The 19,513-nt window shown below is 40.9% G+C and overlaps 1 protein-coding gene across 1 annotated transcript in view; it reads left to right on the top strand.

Moving 5' to 3' along the window:
* Window positions 1-19,513, top strand: part of LOC128640552 (ephrin type-B receptor 5-like) — a 147,622-nt gene that overhangs the window by 46,322 nt on the left and 81,787 nt on the right. The window lies entirely within an intron of this gene.

The raw sequence follows: 19,513 nt of genomic DNA, 5'->3' as shown, positions 1-19,513 counted from the left end.
TTTTGTGCACAGCATACAAGCCTAAATGTGTCTGAAAACTAGCAGATTAGTTTCAGCTTCTCTTCATGCATGACTTAATATTTTGACTCTAACAGAATGTGTCCCCTGTTCTGTTGTGGCTCTCAGAGGAATCAGTAACCAAGCACAGGGGTATGTGTCACTGTGCAATGTGTAGCTGTGTCTAAAGTGATAGGCATTGTAACCTTAAATTATGTAATTGTTGCAAAGGGCTAAAATATGCTTGATCAGTGTTACTTATGCAGACCTGAAATGCCTCCTCTGTTATAAAACATAGGACTATAAACTGGTTTGACAAATTGATGGTATTAAATATATTTTAAGTTTCACAACAACACATCCAGTTACACTTAAGGGCACTGCAAACAATAAATCTGATTTATTTAAAGGGATATGAAACCCAATTTTTTTCTTCCAAGATCCAGATAGAGCAGGCAATTGTTAGCAACTTTCTAATTTACTTCTATAATCAAATGTTCTTTGTTCTCTTGGTGTCTTTGATGAAATGCAAGGATGTAAGCTTAGGAGCCGACCCATTTCTGGAGAACTACATGGCAGTAGTTTTGCAAGAATTTTATCCATTTGCAAGAGCACTATTTCCTGCCGTGTAGTGCTCCAGATGCTACCTAGGTAGCTCTTCTATAAAGTATATCATGGGAACAAAGCAAATGATAGAAGTAAACTGGAATCTTTGTAATATTGTATGCTCGGTCTGAATCACAAAATTATTTGTTTTTGGGTTTCATATCCCTTAGGCAGGTCATTTTCTGCATTTGCCTCCCTATGGGATCACAACAATGGCAACTTTAATAATTATCTGCATGTTAAAATCCACAGATACGCCATTTGTTATGTAAAAGTGACCACAATTAGACATTATCAGGAAGCACATTAACATTTAGATTTTGTGCCAGTCCTGTTTGTTCTCATCACAATTTAAATTCTTAATCATTAATGATACATTTTTAGGGCTTGTTGAATTCCATAGATATGAAGGGACTTGACTTAACCCACAAATATCACCATTCTAATGCTGGGTGCCCCAAAAAGATTTCACTTATGGCATTGCCCCTGCCACACCGGTGGCCATATTAGTAAATTCCATCATAATGTCCCTTTTTAAATCCAATAGAGAGACATAAACTTGTGTATTACTAATCACTATTGAAACAATTAACATACAGGCACTTCAAACTGTGTTGTAAATAACAAATTGCTAATATGACTTTGTTTTTAATCATGTTGTGTTTTTCTGGGTTTGTAGAAAATAATTCCAGACCAAACAGATTATGCAATTCCACAGTTTATTATTGATTATAATAAAAATGTTTCAAATATATGTAATTACTTGATTAAAAACGAATTGTATTCAGTGCAGTAGTTGCAAAACAAAGTCTTCAGTTTACAACCAGGAAGGAGAGCACATGATAAGGGTGACCATTTTGCCGCTTTAAAAAGGGACACATATGAAAAATACATATGTCTGGGCTGTTTAATGCAATGGTTTGTATAAGAACCCTGACATATGTATTTTTCATATGTGTCCCTTTTTAAAGCGGCAATATGGTCACCCTATACATGATGTTATGGTCACAACCAACCAAAAAGTTTTATTTAATTAATATGAAATATCAAAACAAGTTTTAAATTATATATCACATAACAATTAACTTTATATGAAAATGAGACACAGAGAAGTGAGAAGCTTCTATTTCAGCAAAAACGAGACAGCTTCAGATTCTCTTTTCATGGGCTTTATCTATAAATGGGTTTTGCATCTACCCAATGACTCCTCCGCATTTGCAAAAAAAAAAAAAAAAAAACTGTTTTAAGTTTATAACATTAAAAATACGTATGTAGCATTTTGTGTGTGTGTGAAAGCAGCATAAGTAATATGATTTCATGTATCTGGAAGTTAGAGGCAGATAATAATTGTCACCTCTATCTTAAGGAATGTCACAAAAATACCTCTCTAATTATTTAGTGCTAGATTACAAGTGGAGCACTAAATAAACAGACAAATGTGCCCATTTACAGATGCGCAATAAATAACCAGCCATTGCAAGAGGCTGGTTAAGACAACTGTGCGCTCACGTGTAGCAATAAGTGCTCACGGCATGAGATCAAGGCTCCCATTTGAGCCCATGGAAGAGAAGTGGCATTCGCAATACATCTAACGTGCAATACCAGTGCACATTTGCAAAACCGATATTTTGCGCTCCACTTGTAATCTAGCCATTGTGCGGAGCCACTCAGCGTGAGCCTCATCTGATTCAAGTAAATGTAAAACCAAAATTGTGATGCTTCCTTCATTTTTAAATGAAAAATAACAACAACTTTATTTGTGACATATTTAAAATGACATAATGTACAATAAGGCCGCTGTTGCACAGAAAATATCCCCTAATAATTTGGCTTTTAGAAAGTTCGTCATTACCATAAAACTGGTGTTAAGGGACATTCCACTGCAGAATTTTTATTCCTGAAAAAGACAGACAATCTCTTTATTACCCATTCCCCAGTTAAGCATAAACAACACAGTTATATTAATATGCTTTTTACCCTTGTGATTACCTTGTATCTAAATCTCTGCAGACTGCCCCTTATTTCAGTTCTTTAAACAGACTTGCATTTTAGCCAATCAGTGCTGACTAATAACTAACTAACTAACTAACTAACTAACTAACTAACTAACTAACTAGTGAGTGCAATGTTATCTAAAAGACACACATGAACTAGCGCTGTCTAGCTGTGAACAACTATAAACATGCACTGAGACAAGAGGTGGCCTTGAGGGGCTTAGCAATTAGCATATGAGTCTACCTAGGTTTAGCTTTCAACAAAGAATACCAAGAGAACAAATCAAATTTGATTATAAAAGCAAATTGGAAATTTGTTTAAAATTGCATTCATTATCTGAAACATGACAATATAATTTTGACTAGACTGTCTCTTTAAATTAGAAATGCAATAATTACCCTGCAATAATAAAAAATCTGGTTTCATGCACACCTCTAATACAGGGTAATCTGCTCCCATGCAAACCTCTAGTACAGGGTAATCGGTTCCCATGCACACCTCTAGTACAGGGTAATATGCTCCCATGCACACCTTTAGTACAGGATAATCTGCTCCCATGCACACCTCTAGTACAGGGTAATCTGCTCCCATGCACAACTCTAGTACAGGGTAATATGCTCCCATGCACACCTCTAGTACAGGTTAATATGGTCTCTTGCACACCTCTAGTACAGGGTATTATGGTTTCATGCATACCTCTAGTAAAGGGTAATCTGGCCCCATGCACACCTCTAGTACAGGGTAATCTGTTCTCATGCACACCTCTAGTACAGGGTAATCTGGCCCCATGCACACCTCTAGTAAAGGGTAATCTGGCCCCAAGCACACCTCTAGTACAGGGTAATCTGTTCTCATGCACACCTCTAGTACAGGGTAATCTGGTCTCATGCACACCTCTAGTACAGGGTAATCTGGTCTCATGCACACCTCTAGTACAGGGTAATCTGGTCTCATGCACACCTCTAGTACAGGGTAATCTGGACTCATGCACACCTTTAGTACAGGGTAATCTGGTCTCATGCACACCTTTAGTACAGGGTAATCTGGTCTCATACAAACCTCTAGTACAGGGTAATCTGGTCTCATGCACACCTCTAGTACAGGGTAATCTGGTCTCATGCACATCTTTAGTACAGGGTAATCTGGTCTCATGCACACATCTAGTACAGGGTAATCTGGTCTCATGCACACCTTTAGTACAGGGTAATCTGGTATCATACACACCTCTAGTACAGGGTAATCTGGTCTTATGCACATTTTTAGTACAGGGTAATCTGGTCTCATGCACACCTCTAGTACAGGGTAATCTGGTCTCATGCACACCTCTAGTACAGGGTAATCTGGTCTCATGCACACCTCTAGTACAGGGTAATATGGTCTCATGCACACCTCTAGTACAGGGTAATCTGGTCTCATGCAAACCTCTAGTACAGGGTAATCTGGTCTCATGCACTCTTCTAGTACAGGGTAATCTGGTCTCATGCACTCCTCTAGTTCAGGGTAATCTGATCTCATGCTCACCTCTACTACAGGGTAAAATGGTCTCATGTACTCCTCTAGTACAGGTTAATCTGGTCTCATGCACACCTCAAAGTACAGGGTATTATTGTCTCATGCACACCTCTAGTACAGGGTAATCTGGTCTCATGCACTCCTCTAGTACAGGGTAATATGGTCTCATGCACACCCCTAGTACAGGGTAATCTGGTCCCTTTCCAACCCTTCTAGTACAGGGTAATCTGGTCCCATGCTCACCTCTAGTACAGGGTAATCTGGTCTCATGCACTCCTCTAGTACAGGGTATTATGGTCTCATGCACACCCCTAGTACAGGGTAATCTGGTCTCATGCTCACCTCTAGTACAGGGTAAACTGGTCTCATGCATACCTCTAGTACAAGGTAATCTGTTCTCATGCACATCTTTAGTACAGGGTAATCTGTTCTCATGCACATTTTTAGTACAGGGTAATCTGGTCTCATGCACACCTCTAGTACAAGATAATCTGGTCTCATGCACACCTCTAGTACAGGGTAATCTATTCTCATGCACATCTTTAGTACAGGGTAATCTGTTCTCATGCACACCTCTAGTACAGGGTAATCTGGTCTCATGTACTCCTCTAGTACAGGGTAATCTGGTCTCATGCACACCTCTAGTACAGGGTAATCTGGTCTCATGCAAACCTCTAGTACAGGGTAATCTGGTCTCATGCACACCTCTAGTACAGGGTAATCTGGTCTCATGCACACCTCTAGTACAGGGTAATCTGGTCTCATGCAAACCTCTAGTACAGGGTAATCTGGTCTCATGCACTCTTCTAGTACAGGGTAATCTGGTCTCATGCACTCCTCTAGTTCAGGGTAATCTGGTCTCATGCTCACCTCTACTACAGGGTAAAATGGTCTCATGTACTCCTCTAGTACAGGTTAATCTGGTCTCATGCACACCTCAAAGTACAGGGTATTATTGTCTCATGCACACCTCTAGTACAGGGTAATCTGGTCTCATGCACTCCTCTAGTACAGGGTAATATGGTCTCATGCACACCCCTAGTACAGGGTAATCTGGTCCCTTTCCAACCCTTCTAGTACAGGGTAATCTGGTCCCATGCTCACCTCTAGTACAGGGTAATTTGGTCTCATGCACTCCTCTAGTACAGGGTAATATGGTCTCATGCACACCCCTAGTACAGGGTAATCTGGTCTCATGCTCACCTCTAGTACAGGGTAAACTGGTCTCATGCATACCTCTAGTACAAGGTAATCTGTTCTCATGCACATCTTTAGTACAGGGTAATCTGTTCTCATGCACATTTTTAGTACAGGGTAATCTGGTCTCATGCACACCTCTAGTACAAGATAATCTGGTCTCATGCACACCTCTAGTACAGGGTAATCTATTCTCATGCACATCTTTAGTACAGGGTAATCTGTTCTCATGCACACCTTTAGTACAGGGTAATCTGGTCTCATGCACACTTCTAGTACAGGGTAATCTGGTCTCATGCACACCTCTAGTACAGGGTAATCTGGTCTCATGCAAACCTCTAGTACAGGGTAATCTGGTCTCATGCACACCTCTAGTACAGGGTAATCTGGTCTCATGCAAACCTCTAGTACAGGGTAATCTGGTCTCATGCACTCTTCTAGTACAGGGTAATCTGGTCTCATGCACTCCTCTAGTTCAGGGTAATCTGGTCTCATGCTCACCTCTACTACAGGGTAAAATGGTCTCATGTACTCCTCTAGTACAGGTTAATCTGGTCTCATGCACACCTCAAAGTACAGGGTATTATTGTCTCATGCACACCTCTAGTACAGGGAAATATGGTATCATGCACACTTCTAGTACAGGGTTATCTGGTCCCATGCTCACCTCTAGTACAGGGTAATCTGGTCTCATGCACACCTCTAGTACAGGGTAATCTGGTCTCATGTACTCCTCTAATACAGGGTAATCTGGTCTCATGCACGTCGCTAGTACAGGGTAATCTGGTCTCATGCACGCCGTTAGTACAGGGTAATATGGTCTCATGCTCACCTCTAGTACAGGGTAATCTGGTCTCATGCACACCTCTAGTACAGGGTAATATGGTCCCATGCACACCTCTAGTACAGGGTAATCTGTTCTCATGCACACCTCTAGTACAGGGTAATCTGGTCGCATGCACACCTCTAGTACAGGGTAATCTGGTCTCATGCACACCTCTAGTACAGGGTATACTGTTCTCATGCACACCTCTAGTACAGGGTAATCTGTTCTCATGCACACCTCTAGTACAGGGTAAACTGTTCTCATGCACACCTCTAGTACAGGGTAATCTGGTCTCATGCACACCTCTAGTACAGGGTAATCTGGTCTCATGCACACCTCTAGTACAGGGTAATCTGGTCTCATGCACACCTCTAGTACAGGGTAATCTGGTCTCATGTACTCCTCTAGTACAGGGAAATATGGTATCATGCACACTTCTAGTACAGGGTAATCTGGTCCCATGCTCACCTCTAGTAGAGGGTAATCTGGTCTCATGCACATCTTTAGTACAGGGTAATCTGGTCTCATGCACACCTCTAGTACAGGGTAATCTGGTCTCATGTACTCCTCTAGTACAGGGAAATATGGTATCATGCACACTTCTAGTACAGGGTAATCTGGTCCCATGCTCACCTCTAGTAGAGGGTAATCTGGTCTCATGCACATCTTTAGTACAGGGTAATCTGGTCTCATGCACACCTCTAGTACAGGGTAATCTGGTCTCATGTACTCCTCTAGTACAGGGAAATATGGTATCATGCACACTTCTAGTACAGGGTAATCTGGTCCCATGCTCACCTCTAGTAGAGGGTAATCTGGTCACATGCACACCTCTAGTACAGGGTAATCTAGTCTCATGTACTCTTCTAATACAGGGTAATCTGGTCTCATGCACGTCGCTAGTACAGGGTAATCTGGTCTCATGCTCACCTCTAGTACAGGGTAATCTGGTCTCATGCACGCCGCTAGTACAGGGTAATCTGGTCTCATGCACGCCGCTAGTACAGGGTAATATGGTCTCATGCTCACCTCTAGTACAGGGTAATATGGTCCCATGCACACCTCTAGTACAGGGTAATCTGGTCTCATGCAAACCTCTAGTACAGGGTAATCTGGTCTCATGCACGCCGCTAGTACAGGGTAATATGGTCTCATGCTCACCTCTAGCACAGGGTAATATGGTCCCATGCACACCTCTAGTACAGGGTAATCTGTTCTCATGCACACCTCTAGTACAGGGTAATATGGTCCCATGCACACCTCTAGTACAGGGTAATCTGTTCTCATGCACACCTCTAGTACAGGGTAATATGGTCTCATGCACACCCCTAGTCCAGGGTAATCTGGTCTCATGCACACCCCTAGTCCAGGGTAATCTGGTCTCATGCACACCTTTAGTACAGGGTAATCTGGTCTCATACACACCTCTAGTACAGGGTAATCTGGTCTCATGCACATCTTTAGTACAGGGTAATCTGGTCTCATGCACACCTCTTTTACAGGGTAATCTGGTCTCATGCACACCTCTAGTACAGGGTAATCTGGTCTCATGCACACCTCTAGTACAGGGTAATCTGTTCTCATGCACACCTCTAGTACAGGGTAATCTGTTCTCATGCACACCTCTAGTACAGGGAAATCTGTTCTCATGCACACCTCTAGTACAGGGTAATCTGGTCTCGTGCTCACCTCTAGTACAGGGTAATCTGTTCTCATGCACTCCTGTAGTACAGGGTAATCTGGTCTCATGCACACCTCTAGTACAGGGTAATCTGGTCTCATGCACACCACTAGTACAGGGTAATCTGGTCTCATGCACTCCTCTAGTACAGGGTGATCTGGTCTCATTCACAACTCTAGTACAGGGTAATCTGGTCTCATGCACACCTCTATTACAGGGTAATCTGGTCTCATGCACTCCTCTAGTACAGGGTAATATGGTCTCATGCACACCCCTAGTACAGGGTAATCTGGTCTCATGCACACCCCTAGTACAGGGTAATCTGGTCTCATGCTCACCTCTAGTACAGGGTAATCTGGTCTCATGCATACCTCAAGTACAAGGTAATCTGTTCTCATGCACATCTTTAGTACAGTGTAATCTTTTCTCATGCACATTTTTAGTACAGGGTAATCTGGTCTCATGCACACCTCTAGTACAAGATAATCTGGTCTCATGCACACCTCTAGTACAGGGCAATCTGTTCTCATGCACATCTTTAGTACAGGGTAATCTGTTCTCATGCACACCTCTAGTACAGGGTAATCTGGTCTCATGTACTCCTCTAGTACAGGGTAATCTGGTCTCATGCACACCTCTAGTACAGGGTAATCTGGTCTCATGCAAACCTCTAGTACAGGGTAATCTGGTCTCATGCACACCTCTAGTACAGGGTAATCTGTTCTCATGCACATCTTTAGTACAGGGTAATCTCGTTTTATGCACATCTTTAGTACAGGGTAATCTGGTCTCATGCACACCTCTAGTACAGGGTAATCTGGTCTCATGCACACCTCTAGTACAGGGTAATCTGTTCTCATGCACATCTTTAGTACAGGGTAATCTGTTCTCATGCACATCTTTAGTACAGGGTAATCTGGACTCATGCACACCTCTAGTACAGGGTAATCTGGTCTCATGTACTCCTCTAGTACAGGGTAATCTGGTCTCATGCACACCTCTAGTACAGGGTAATCTGGTCTCATGCAAACCTCTAGTACAGGGTAATCTGGTCTCATGCACACCTCTAGTACAGGGTAATCTGTTCTCATGCACATCTTTAGTACAGGGTAATCTCGTTTTATGCACATCTTTAGTACAGGGTAATCTGGTCTCATGCACACCTCTTGTACAGGGTAATCTGGTCTCATGCACACCTCTAGTACAGGGTAATCTGTTCTCATGCACATCTTTAGTAAAGGGTAATCTGTTCTCATGCACATCTTTAGTACAGTGTAATCTGGACTCATGCACACCTCTAGTACAGGGTAATCTGGTCTCATGCACACCTCTAGTACAGGGTAATCTGGTCTCATGAACACCTCTAGTACAGGGTAATATGGTCTCATGCACTCCTCTAGTACAGGGTAGTCTGGTCTCATGCATACCTCTAGTACAGGGTAATCTGGTCTCAATTGGCTGCAGTATTTATTTTGTTATCATGCAATCCCTTTTCCCTACTAACTACAGTACTTTACCCAGATTTTCCCTTTTTAGCAAACTTTATTACTTTCTGTTGGAGAAAATGCTTGCCACTCCCAAGAGGCACTCTACCTATGTGTTTAAAATTTGTGTCGGCATTAAATAAATAGTTAACTAGGATAAAAAATAAAAAGTCCCATACTTTAACAAATGAATGGCTAGATTACGAGTTTTTGTCGGTAAGGCTTGCGATGTTAACGAACAGTTTATGCTCACCGCTCACCCACAGACAATGCTGGTATTACGGAACAGAAAAGTGAGCGGAGAGCAAAATTTAGCTCCACATCTCACATCAGTACCTGCGCTGCTTACGGTAGCGGTGAGTTGGCTAAACGTGCTCGTGTACGATTTCCCATAGGGATCAATGGGACTGAGCCGGCTAAAAAAAAAACCTGCAAAAAAGCAGTGTTCAGCTCCTAACACATCCCCTTTGATTCCTATGGGAAAATACTTTTTATGTCTACACATAACACCCTAACATGAACCCCGAGTCTAAACACCCCTAATCTTACACTAATTAACCCCTAAAATGCCGCCCCGACATCGCCGACACCTACATTATATTAGTAACCCCTAATCTGCCGCTCCGGACACCGCCGCCACCTATATTATACTAACGAACCCCTAATCTGATGCCTCCAACATCACCGACACCTACATTATATTTATTAACCCCTAATCTGCCGCCCCCAATGTCGCCGCAACCTAACTACATTTATTATCCCCTATCTACCGCCCACAACGTCGCTGCCCCTATATTAAATGTATTAACCCCTAAACCTAAGTCTAACCCTAACCCTAACACGCCTTAACTTAAATATAATTTAAATACATATAAATAAAATTACTACAATTAACTAAATTATTCCTATTTAAAACTAAATACTTAAATATAAAATAAACCCTAAGATAGCTACAATATAACTAATAGTTACATTGTATCTATCTTAGGGTTTATTTTTATTTTACAGGCAAGTTTGTATTTATTTTAACTAGGTACAATAATTATTAAATAGTTATTAACTATTTAATAACTACCTAGCTAAAATAAATACAAAAGTACCTGTAAAATAAAACCTTAGCTAAGTTACAATTACACCTAACACTACACTCTAAATAAATTAATTATCTAAATTAAATTAATTACAATTAAATAAAATAAACCAAAGTACAAAAAAAACCCTCTAAATTGCAGAAAATAATAAATAATTACAAGTTTTTTAAACTAATTACACCTAGTCTAATTCCCCTAATAAAATAAAAAAAGCCCCCCAAAATAATAAAAATCCCTACCCTATACTAAATTACAAATAACCCTTAAAAGGGCTTTTTGCGGGGCATTGCCCCAAAGTAATCAGCTCTTTTACCTGTAAAAAAAAATACAATACCCCCCAACATTAAAACCCACCACCCACACAACCAACCCTACTCTAAAACCCACCCAATCCCCCCTTAATAAAACCTAACACTAACCCCTTGAAGACCACCCTACCTTGAGACGTCTTTACCCAGCTGGGCCAAAGTCCTCCACGAAGCCGGACAGAAGTGGTCCTCCAGACGGGCAGAAGTCCTCATCAAAGCTGGCCAGAAGAGGTCCTCCAGACGGACAGAAGTCTTCATCCAGGCGGCATCTTCTATCTTCATCCATCCTGAGTGGAGCGGGCCATCTTCAAGGCATCCGACGTGGAGCATCCTCTTCCAACGAAGTCCAACTGAAGAATGAAGGTTCCTTTAAATCAGTGATTTTCAACCTTTTTTTGCCGTGGCACACTTTTTTACATTAAAAAATCCCGTGGCAACACCACCATCCCAAAATTTTACAAAATCACACATTGTAGCCTAATACTGTATATATATATATATATATATATATATATATATATATATATATACACACACACACACACACACACACACACACTGTACTGCTGTCATGCCATGCCTCCTACAAACTATAAACGACATACTGACATTCATTCACAAACAATCATAGTGATTGTCTGTTAATGAATGTCAATATGTCATGGTTGTAAATGATGCCTGATGAGCCTGTCACATACCTCCCAATATTTCAAAATTTGAAAGAGGGACACTCCGCACTGGAAAAAGTCCCCCCCCCCCTGCGCACTGGAAAAAGTGTTATCTGTGGAGCACAAGATTATATGTGGAGCACGGTATATCCTATATTATAAAAGACAAGAGTTTGTCTGAAGCCGTCATGCGCAGTTCAGACAAACTCTTGCAGCTGATCGCACGCGCACCCACCCGGCAGCAGCGCGAGGACCCGGCAGCACAGCTGATCAGTGAAACAAAGCAGCGCGAGGACCGGCAAGTGAAGGCGCACAGGGGGGAGAGAGAGAGAGAGAGAGAGAGAGAGAGAGAGAAATATAACACAACACGGCCCGTGTGAACGGGCTTTAGGACTAGTATATATATATATATATATATATACACACATATATACACACATATATACACACATATATACACAAGCATAACACACACATGCATATACTCACATGCACATACACATACATGACAACAAAACAATTCAGACAGCAGATACAATACATATATAAACTAATTTACTTAATTCTATTGACCTATTTCTTCTCTTGGTATCTTTAAAATGTTTCCCTCCTGAACTCTAGTAAAATTATGTAAAAGTATGGAGGTGCTGGCTTGGTTATGCTTTTTTTAGTGATATTTGACCAGCAGTCAACTTGCACACACAAATTACCAAGAAAGAAGATATAAAGGTGGTAACAGTAAATTTGAGGACTTTTTTTTTAACGTTACACTCCTGAAACAGTGAATCATAATGGAGGTGCTTGGTTATGTTTTCTTCAGGATATGATTTGACCTGCATTCAACTTGCACTGCACTTTCTCCAGTTCTGCACAGTCTCCAATGAGTCTCCAGTCCTCCGGTCATGTTCCTTGTGCCGAGAAGGAACATGAGTGACGTGACCTGGCTGGAACTGTTCTGGAGGTGGAGCAAAGCTGTGCCAGCATGCATGGGGGATTGAAGTGTTGCATGGTGCTGCGTGTAGAGCCGGCACTAGGCACGTGTCGTGGTGGGTGGGAGTTCCTTCCAAGTGTGAACACGGGTCGGGGAGGCGAGCTGTAGCTGCGCAGTTACCCTCAGTCATCATCTCACTCAAAATAAAAAAATGGCCAAGAAGAAAAAACAAGCAAAATTTAAAAAATGTCACACTGTTGTCAGTCTGCCGTGGCACACCTGAGGATCTCTCACGGCGCACAATTTGTCCTGGCACACTGGTTGAAAAACACTGCTTTAAATTATGTCATCCAAGATAACACCCTTGAATTCCGATTGGCTGATAGAATTCTATCAGCCAATCGGAATTAAGGTAGAAAAAATTAAGGTAGAAAAATGATTGGATCAGCCAATAGAATGCAAGCTCAATCCTATTGGCTGATTGCATCAGCCAAAAGGATTTTTCTACCTTAATTCCGATTGGCTGATAGAATTCTATCAGCCAATCGGAATTCAAGGGACACCATCTTGGATGACGTAATTTAAAGGAACCTTCATTCTTCAGTTGGACTTCATTGGAAGAGGATGCTCCGCGTCAGATGTCTTGAAGATGGACCCGCTCCGCTCCAGATGGATGAAGATAGAAGATGACGCCTGGATGAAGACTTCTGCCCGTCTGGAGGACCTCTTCTGGCCAGCTTTGTGGAGGACTTCGACCCAGCTGGGTGAAGATATCTCAAGGTGGGGTGATCTTCAAGGGGTTAGTGTCAGGTTTTATTAAGGGGGGATTGGGTGGGTTTTAGAATAGGGTTGGGTGTGTGGGTGGTGGGTTTTAATGTTGGGGGGTATTGTATTTTTTTTTACAGTTAAAAGAGCTGAATACTTTGGAGCAATGCCCCGCAAAAAGCCCTTTTAAGGGCTATTTGTAATTTAGTATAGGGTAGGGCTTTTTATTATTTTGGGGGGCTTTTTTATTTTATTAGGGGGATTAGATTAGGTGTAATTAGTTCAAAAAACTTGTAATTATTTTATTATTTTCTTTAATTTAGTGTTTTTTTTTTTCTTTCGTACTTTAGTTTATTTAATTTAATTGTAATTAATTGTAGTTAATTTAGGGAATTAATTTAATTATAGCGTAGTGTTAGGTATACTTGTAACTTAGGTTAGGTTTTATTTTACAGGTAAATTTGTACTTATTTTAGCTAGGTAGCTATTAAATAGCTAATAACTATTTAGTAACTATTCTACCTAGTTAAAATAAATACAAAGTTGCCTGTAAAATAAAAAAATAAGCCCTAAGATAGCTACAATGTAATTATTAGTAGTGATGTCACGAATTGTTCGCCGGTGAATAGTTCCCGGCGAACATAGCATGTTCGCATTCGCCGTGACGGGCGAACATATGCGATGTTCGATCCGCCCCCTATTCGTCATCATTGAGTAATACTTTGACCCTGTACCTCACAGTCAGCAGGCACATTCCAGCCAATCAGCAGCAGACCCTCCCTCCCAGACCCTCCTACCTCCTGGACAGCATCCATTTTAGATTCATTCGGAAGCTGCATTGTTAGTGAGAGGAGGGACAGTGTAGCTGCTGCTGATTTAGTAGGGAAATCTATAGCTAGGCTAGTGTATTCAGTGTCCACTACAGTCCTGAAGGACTCATCTGATCTTTGCTGTAAGAACAGCACCCCAAAAAGCTCTTTTTAGGGCTGTTTTTTTTTCTGTGTAATCTAATTGCAGTTGCCTGCCTGCCTGCCAGTGTGTGTGTCAGACTCACAGCGTATACTGTGCCCACTTGCCCAGTGCCACCACTCATATCTGGTGTAACAGTAGTGTAGATTTAAAAAAAAACAACACTTTTTTTTGACTGTGTTAAATAATAGCAGTCAGTTTCCTTCACACGTGTGCGTTTAAGTGCCTGCCTGCCAGGGCACAGTGTCACCCCAGTACAACTCATATCTGGTGTAACAGTAGTGTAGATTTTAAAAAAACAACACTTTTTTGACTATGTTAAATAATAGCAGTCAGTTTCCTTCACACGTGTGCGTTTCAGTGCCTGCTTGCCAGGGCACAGTGTCACCCCAGAGCAACTCATATCTGGTGTAACAGTAGTGTACATTTAAAAAAAACAACACTTTTTTGACTGTGTTAAATAATAGCAGTCAGTTTCCTTCACACGTGTGCGTTTCAGTGCCTGCCTGCCAGGGCACAGTGTCACCCCAGTGCAACTCATATCTGGTGTAACAGTAGTGTAGATACCTGATGTTTTAAAGCACGTTATTCCGGGGGGGGGGGGGCGGAGCCAGCTGCCGATGCAACAAGACATGCATTTCATGAGCTCCTACTAACCAAACTGATTTGGGAGATAATTTTATAGATCTTCATCATATCTATGGACTATATCTAAAATCCTACAAAGAAGCCTGACTCTATGAGAAAATTTATTAAGGAAAACATCCTAAACTAGGCGCAAACCAACTTAAAGGCAACAGTGAAAGCTTTTACAGACGCCATTTTAGCAGAGGATCTTCTACGCAGTACAGACCCACTGGTAATAGCTATTAGGGGCATAATGGAGGCGCTACTTAGATGGGAAGATACTATGCAACAGCTAATAAGCCACCACTTCAATGAGCTCGAGATCATAATAACCTCAACAGTCTCCGCTCTGCACTATAGTGAACCCCATCATACCTCCCAACAACATCTGCAGCAGCATAGCTCTCTACAGGACCTCTTCCGTGAAACACAGAGTGCTGACAACAGGAAGATAGATCTAACGGACGGATCGGAATACCCATTGCAAGGAGAGCTATTAACCTTAGAGGAGGCGGCAGACAAGTGTGTTGTTTGTGGATCCAGGGGGTCAGAGATGGATGAGAGAGCGCAAGACGGGAGTCTGTTCCCCCTCTACCAGATACCTGCTTTCTCATGCTCCTTCAGCGGAAACGATTCTGGGGCAGGAGCTCCGGTAGTGAGACGCCGTGGGTGGCTATTGAGCGAGCCCGCTACTGTGCCTGAGGAGCAGCTATTCTTTTCTGTGGACCTTTGCTCCAGATTTCCCTTACGAGCTATTTTTCTGCAGATGGTCACAGGAGGAGAAATGAAAATGGGGAGATATACTCTGACTGGAAAGCTAAGTAGATCGCACAATTTTATTACTTCTCTCCTCCAAGCTTTGTGGATTCTCATCATGCTCCCAACCATAGTGAAACAAGGAGTGGGATGAGGCAGATCATGTTCTCCCCCTCTCCTCCAGAACTTATTTTCTTAGTTTGGGACAATTAGTCATTTGTACATACCGCATTCACATTGCATGGAACCGTGTTATATACTTCACTTTATTCATCTCAGGGAAAGTTTGAAGTTTTTGTTTGTGTTTAATTACTGTATTAGTATCTTACAATTGCAGATGGAGCTGGCCTCACTAATGTAAATAGCAAAAACATAAGTGACTCTCAGATATCCCTTCTACTGTATCTTCATCTGGAGCCTATGCCATGCATATACACAGTTATTATGTCAAATAAGTTACCGTTACTTGTCTTACCATGAAGTGGGCTGAGCTGCCCGCAGATGCCGCCCCAGGAGATAATAGACAGTGTTCTTGATATAGTCTGCTCTCTTATCTCTATATTGCATATTATGGTCATTGTTTGTGTTATGCCTGTTTATTACAGTTTTGTGTTAGAGGGTACCTAGTAGGGATTTTTTTATTTTTTATTTTTTTATTAGACATAAGCTAACTGGATGTTACACAGTTCCATATGTTTGCAACCACTCATTTTCCTTTTTTCTCCCTTTAGACATATGATCCCCTGGTGCTCATTTATTAATCTAGATCTAATTTTGACCCCCAATGTAGTTGTTTAAGTGAACATTTTAATATCCTGCTTAATAAGGTAATTGACATATGTAGTTACTTCTAGACTTCACACAGAGCCTAATTTCTATAACTGTTAGTTTTCAGGGCATGTACTCTGAGATCATTTCTACAATACACTGTTAGTTTTCTTACATAGCATTAAATCTTTCTAGCATTAAATTTAAGCTATAGCATAACATAGGCTGTTATAATTCCCTTTCCCTAGGTGTTCATCATATAAAACCTTCTAATCCTGGATGGTGGGCCCACATCCGGGAGTTAGGGTATTTATGTTCTCAGGGAAGAGTTATTCAATGGTTTATATTGCTTTTATACTCACCTATTTCTCTTTTGTTCTAAACTCATATGGCCTGTTCAATGCCTTACCCCTTAGCACCAAATAGTCATTAACTATATTGGGTACCGCTATCGTTTTTTTACTCACCTTACTTGCCTACTGGAGGAGCACTATGGTTATTATATATCCAGGTTTAGCAAATAGAGAACTATACTATCAGCATCCTACTTTTAAAAATTAGAATTTGTATAGTTGGATGACTAGCATGTCTCACCTGGTTTAATTCACTTTGTAAAATGAACACAGATCGGCATGTTGGACAGCTACAGGAGAATTCTGATGCTACAAAAGTTATCTCAACTGCACTTCCCTACAGGTACAGTTATTCGGCACAATCGGAAGATAATCAGAAGTTTTATCTATTTACCATAAGCAAATTACCACCTCCTACCCCCCCACCCCACATAATAATCCTTCCTTAGCAGAAGGCCTAAATATGCTGTTTTTCTCGCATGTACCGCACCTAATTTACCTTTTTCTCTAGCAAAATCTTGCAGTATAACAATATTTTTAGTTTCATCTTTCCTATTAGTTCTGCAAGGTGGTCTAATATATAGTTATATCCATACAATCTTATACTGTTAATTCTATTCTTTCCATTTTTGTATATATAACACGTGTTCACTCCCTGTTTACCATATCTTCTTTATAATTAACTGTTGCAGTATATTGAAAATGTAAAATTCGAGGGAAATGTAACGAGAGCTGTGAGTGGGCTCTCCTACTCTAAATAGCCTTCTGTCAATGTTATTTTCTCTTTTATGTACCGAGGCCCAAGAGTGGCCTCTTATCTTGGTAGAGAAGGCTTAGGTTATCATGGGCATCTATAAATTATATATTCATGTTGCACAATTGATATAACCAACCTTAGATTCTGTAGCTCAATATGGACTCCGTATAACATATCTTGTTATTGCTACTCTTTGAATGTAATTGTGTAAGACTTTAATGGTTTATCTGTATGCCGAAACTTTCCCTCAATAAAAAATATTTAAAAAAAAAAAAAAAAGCACGTTATTCCAAACAATTTAGGAATGTTAGTTGATTTATGCCCTTTATGGATTAAAACCAGACTCTGCATCAACAATGTAATTTTCCATGGGAGTTTTGCCATGGATCCCCCTCCGGCATGCCACAGTCCAGGTGTTAGTACCCTTGAAACAACTTTTCCATCACTATTGTGACCAGAAAGAGTCCCTGTGGGTTTTAAAATTCGCCTGCCCATTGAAGTCTATGGCGGTTTGCCCGGTTTGCGAACAGTTGTGGAAGTTCGCGTCCGCCGTTCGCGAACGCAAAATTTTAGGTTTGCGACATCACTAATTATTAGTTATATTGTAGCTAGCTTAGGGTTTATTTTATAGGTAAGTATTTAGTTTTAAATAGGACTAATTTAGTTAATAATAGTAATTTTATTTAGATTTATTTAAATTATATTTAAACCTAACACTACCCCCCTGAAGTTCTCCCTACCTTGAGTCGTGTTCACCCAGCTGGGCCGAAGTCTTCATCCGATGGGGCAGAAGAGGACATCCAGACCGGCAGAAGTCTTCATCCTATCCGGGCAGAAGAGGACATCCGGACCGGCAGACATCTTCATCCAAGTGGCATCTTCTATCTTCATCCATCCGACAAGGAGCAGCTCTATCTTCAAGACCTCCGGCGCGGAACATCCTCCTTCCCCGACGACTTCCTTTAAGTGACGTTATCCAAGATGGCGTCCCTCGAATTCCGATTGGCTGATAGGATTCTATCAGCCAATCGGAATTAAGGTAGGAAAAATCTGATTGGCTGATTAAATCAGCCAATCAGATTCAAGTTCAATCGGATTGGCTGATCCAATCAGATTGAGCTTGCATTCTATTGGCTGATCGGAACAGCCAATGGAATGCGAGCTCAATCTGATTGGCTGATTGGATCAGCCAATCTGATTGAACTTGAATCTGATATCAGCCAATCGGAATTCGAGGGACGCCATATTGGATGACGTCACTTAAAGGAACCTTCATTCGTCGGGTAGTCGTCGGGGAAGGAGGATGTTCCACGCCGGAGGTCTTGAAGATGGAGCCGCTCCTCGTCGGATGGATAAAGATAGAAGATGCCGCTTGGATGAAGATGTCTGCCGGTCCAGATGTCCTCTTCTGCCAGCATAGGATGAAGACTTCTGCCGGTCTGGATGTCCTCTTCTGCCCATCGGATGAAGACTTCGGCCCGGTTGTGTGAAGACGACTCAAGGTAGGGAGATCTTCAGGGGGGTAGGGTTAGGTTTATTTAAGGGGGGTTTGGGTTAGAGTAGGGGTATGTGGATGGTGGGTTTTAATGTTGGGGGCAGGTATTGTGTTTTTTTTACAGGCAAAAGAGCTGATTACTTTGGGGCATGCCCCGCAAAAAGCCCTTTTAAAGGCTGGAAATAGAGCTGTTAACTTTTTTAATTTAGATTAGGGTAGGGAATTTTTTTTATTTTGGGGGGCTTTGTTATTTTATTAGGGGGCTTAGAGTAGGTGTAATTAGCTTAAAATTCGTGTAATCTTTTTTTATTTTTTGTAATTTAGTGGGGTTTTTTTTGTAATTTAGTTTAGTTTATTTAATTGTAGGTAATTGTAGGTAATTTATTTAATTAATTTATTGCTAGTGTAGTGTTAGGTTTAATTGTAACTTAGGTTAGGATTTATTTTACAGGTAATTTTGTATTTATTTTAACTAGGTAGCTATTAAATAGTAAATAACTATTTAATAGCTATTGTACCTAGTTAAAATAAATACAAAGTTGCCTGTAAAATAAATATAAATCCTAAAATAGCTACAATATAATTATTCGTTATATTGTAGCTAGTTTAGGGTTTATTTTACAGGTAAGTATTTAGCTTTAAATAGGAATACTTTAGTTAATAATATTTAATTTATTTTGTTAGATTAAAATTATATTTAACTTAGGGGGGTGTTAGGGTTAGGGTT

The sequence above is a fragment of the Bombina bombina genome, chromosome 9, assembly GCF_027579735.1.
Source record: "Bombina bombina isolate aBomBom1 chromosome 9, aBomBom1.pri, whole genome shotgun sequence".
Lineage (NCBI taxonomy): Eukaryota > Metazoa > Chordata > Amphibia > Anura > Bombinatoridae > Bombina > Bombina bombina.
This window is presented reverse-complemented; position numbering and strand designations above follow the sequence as displayed.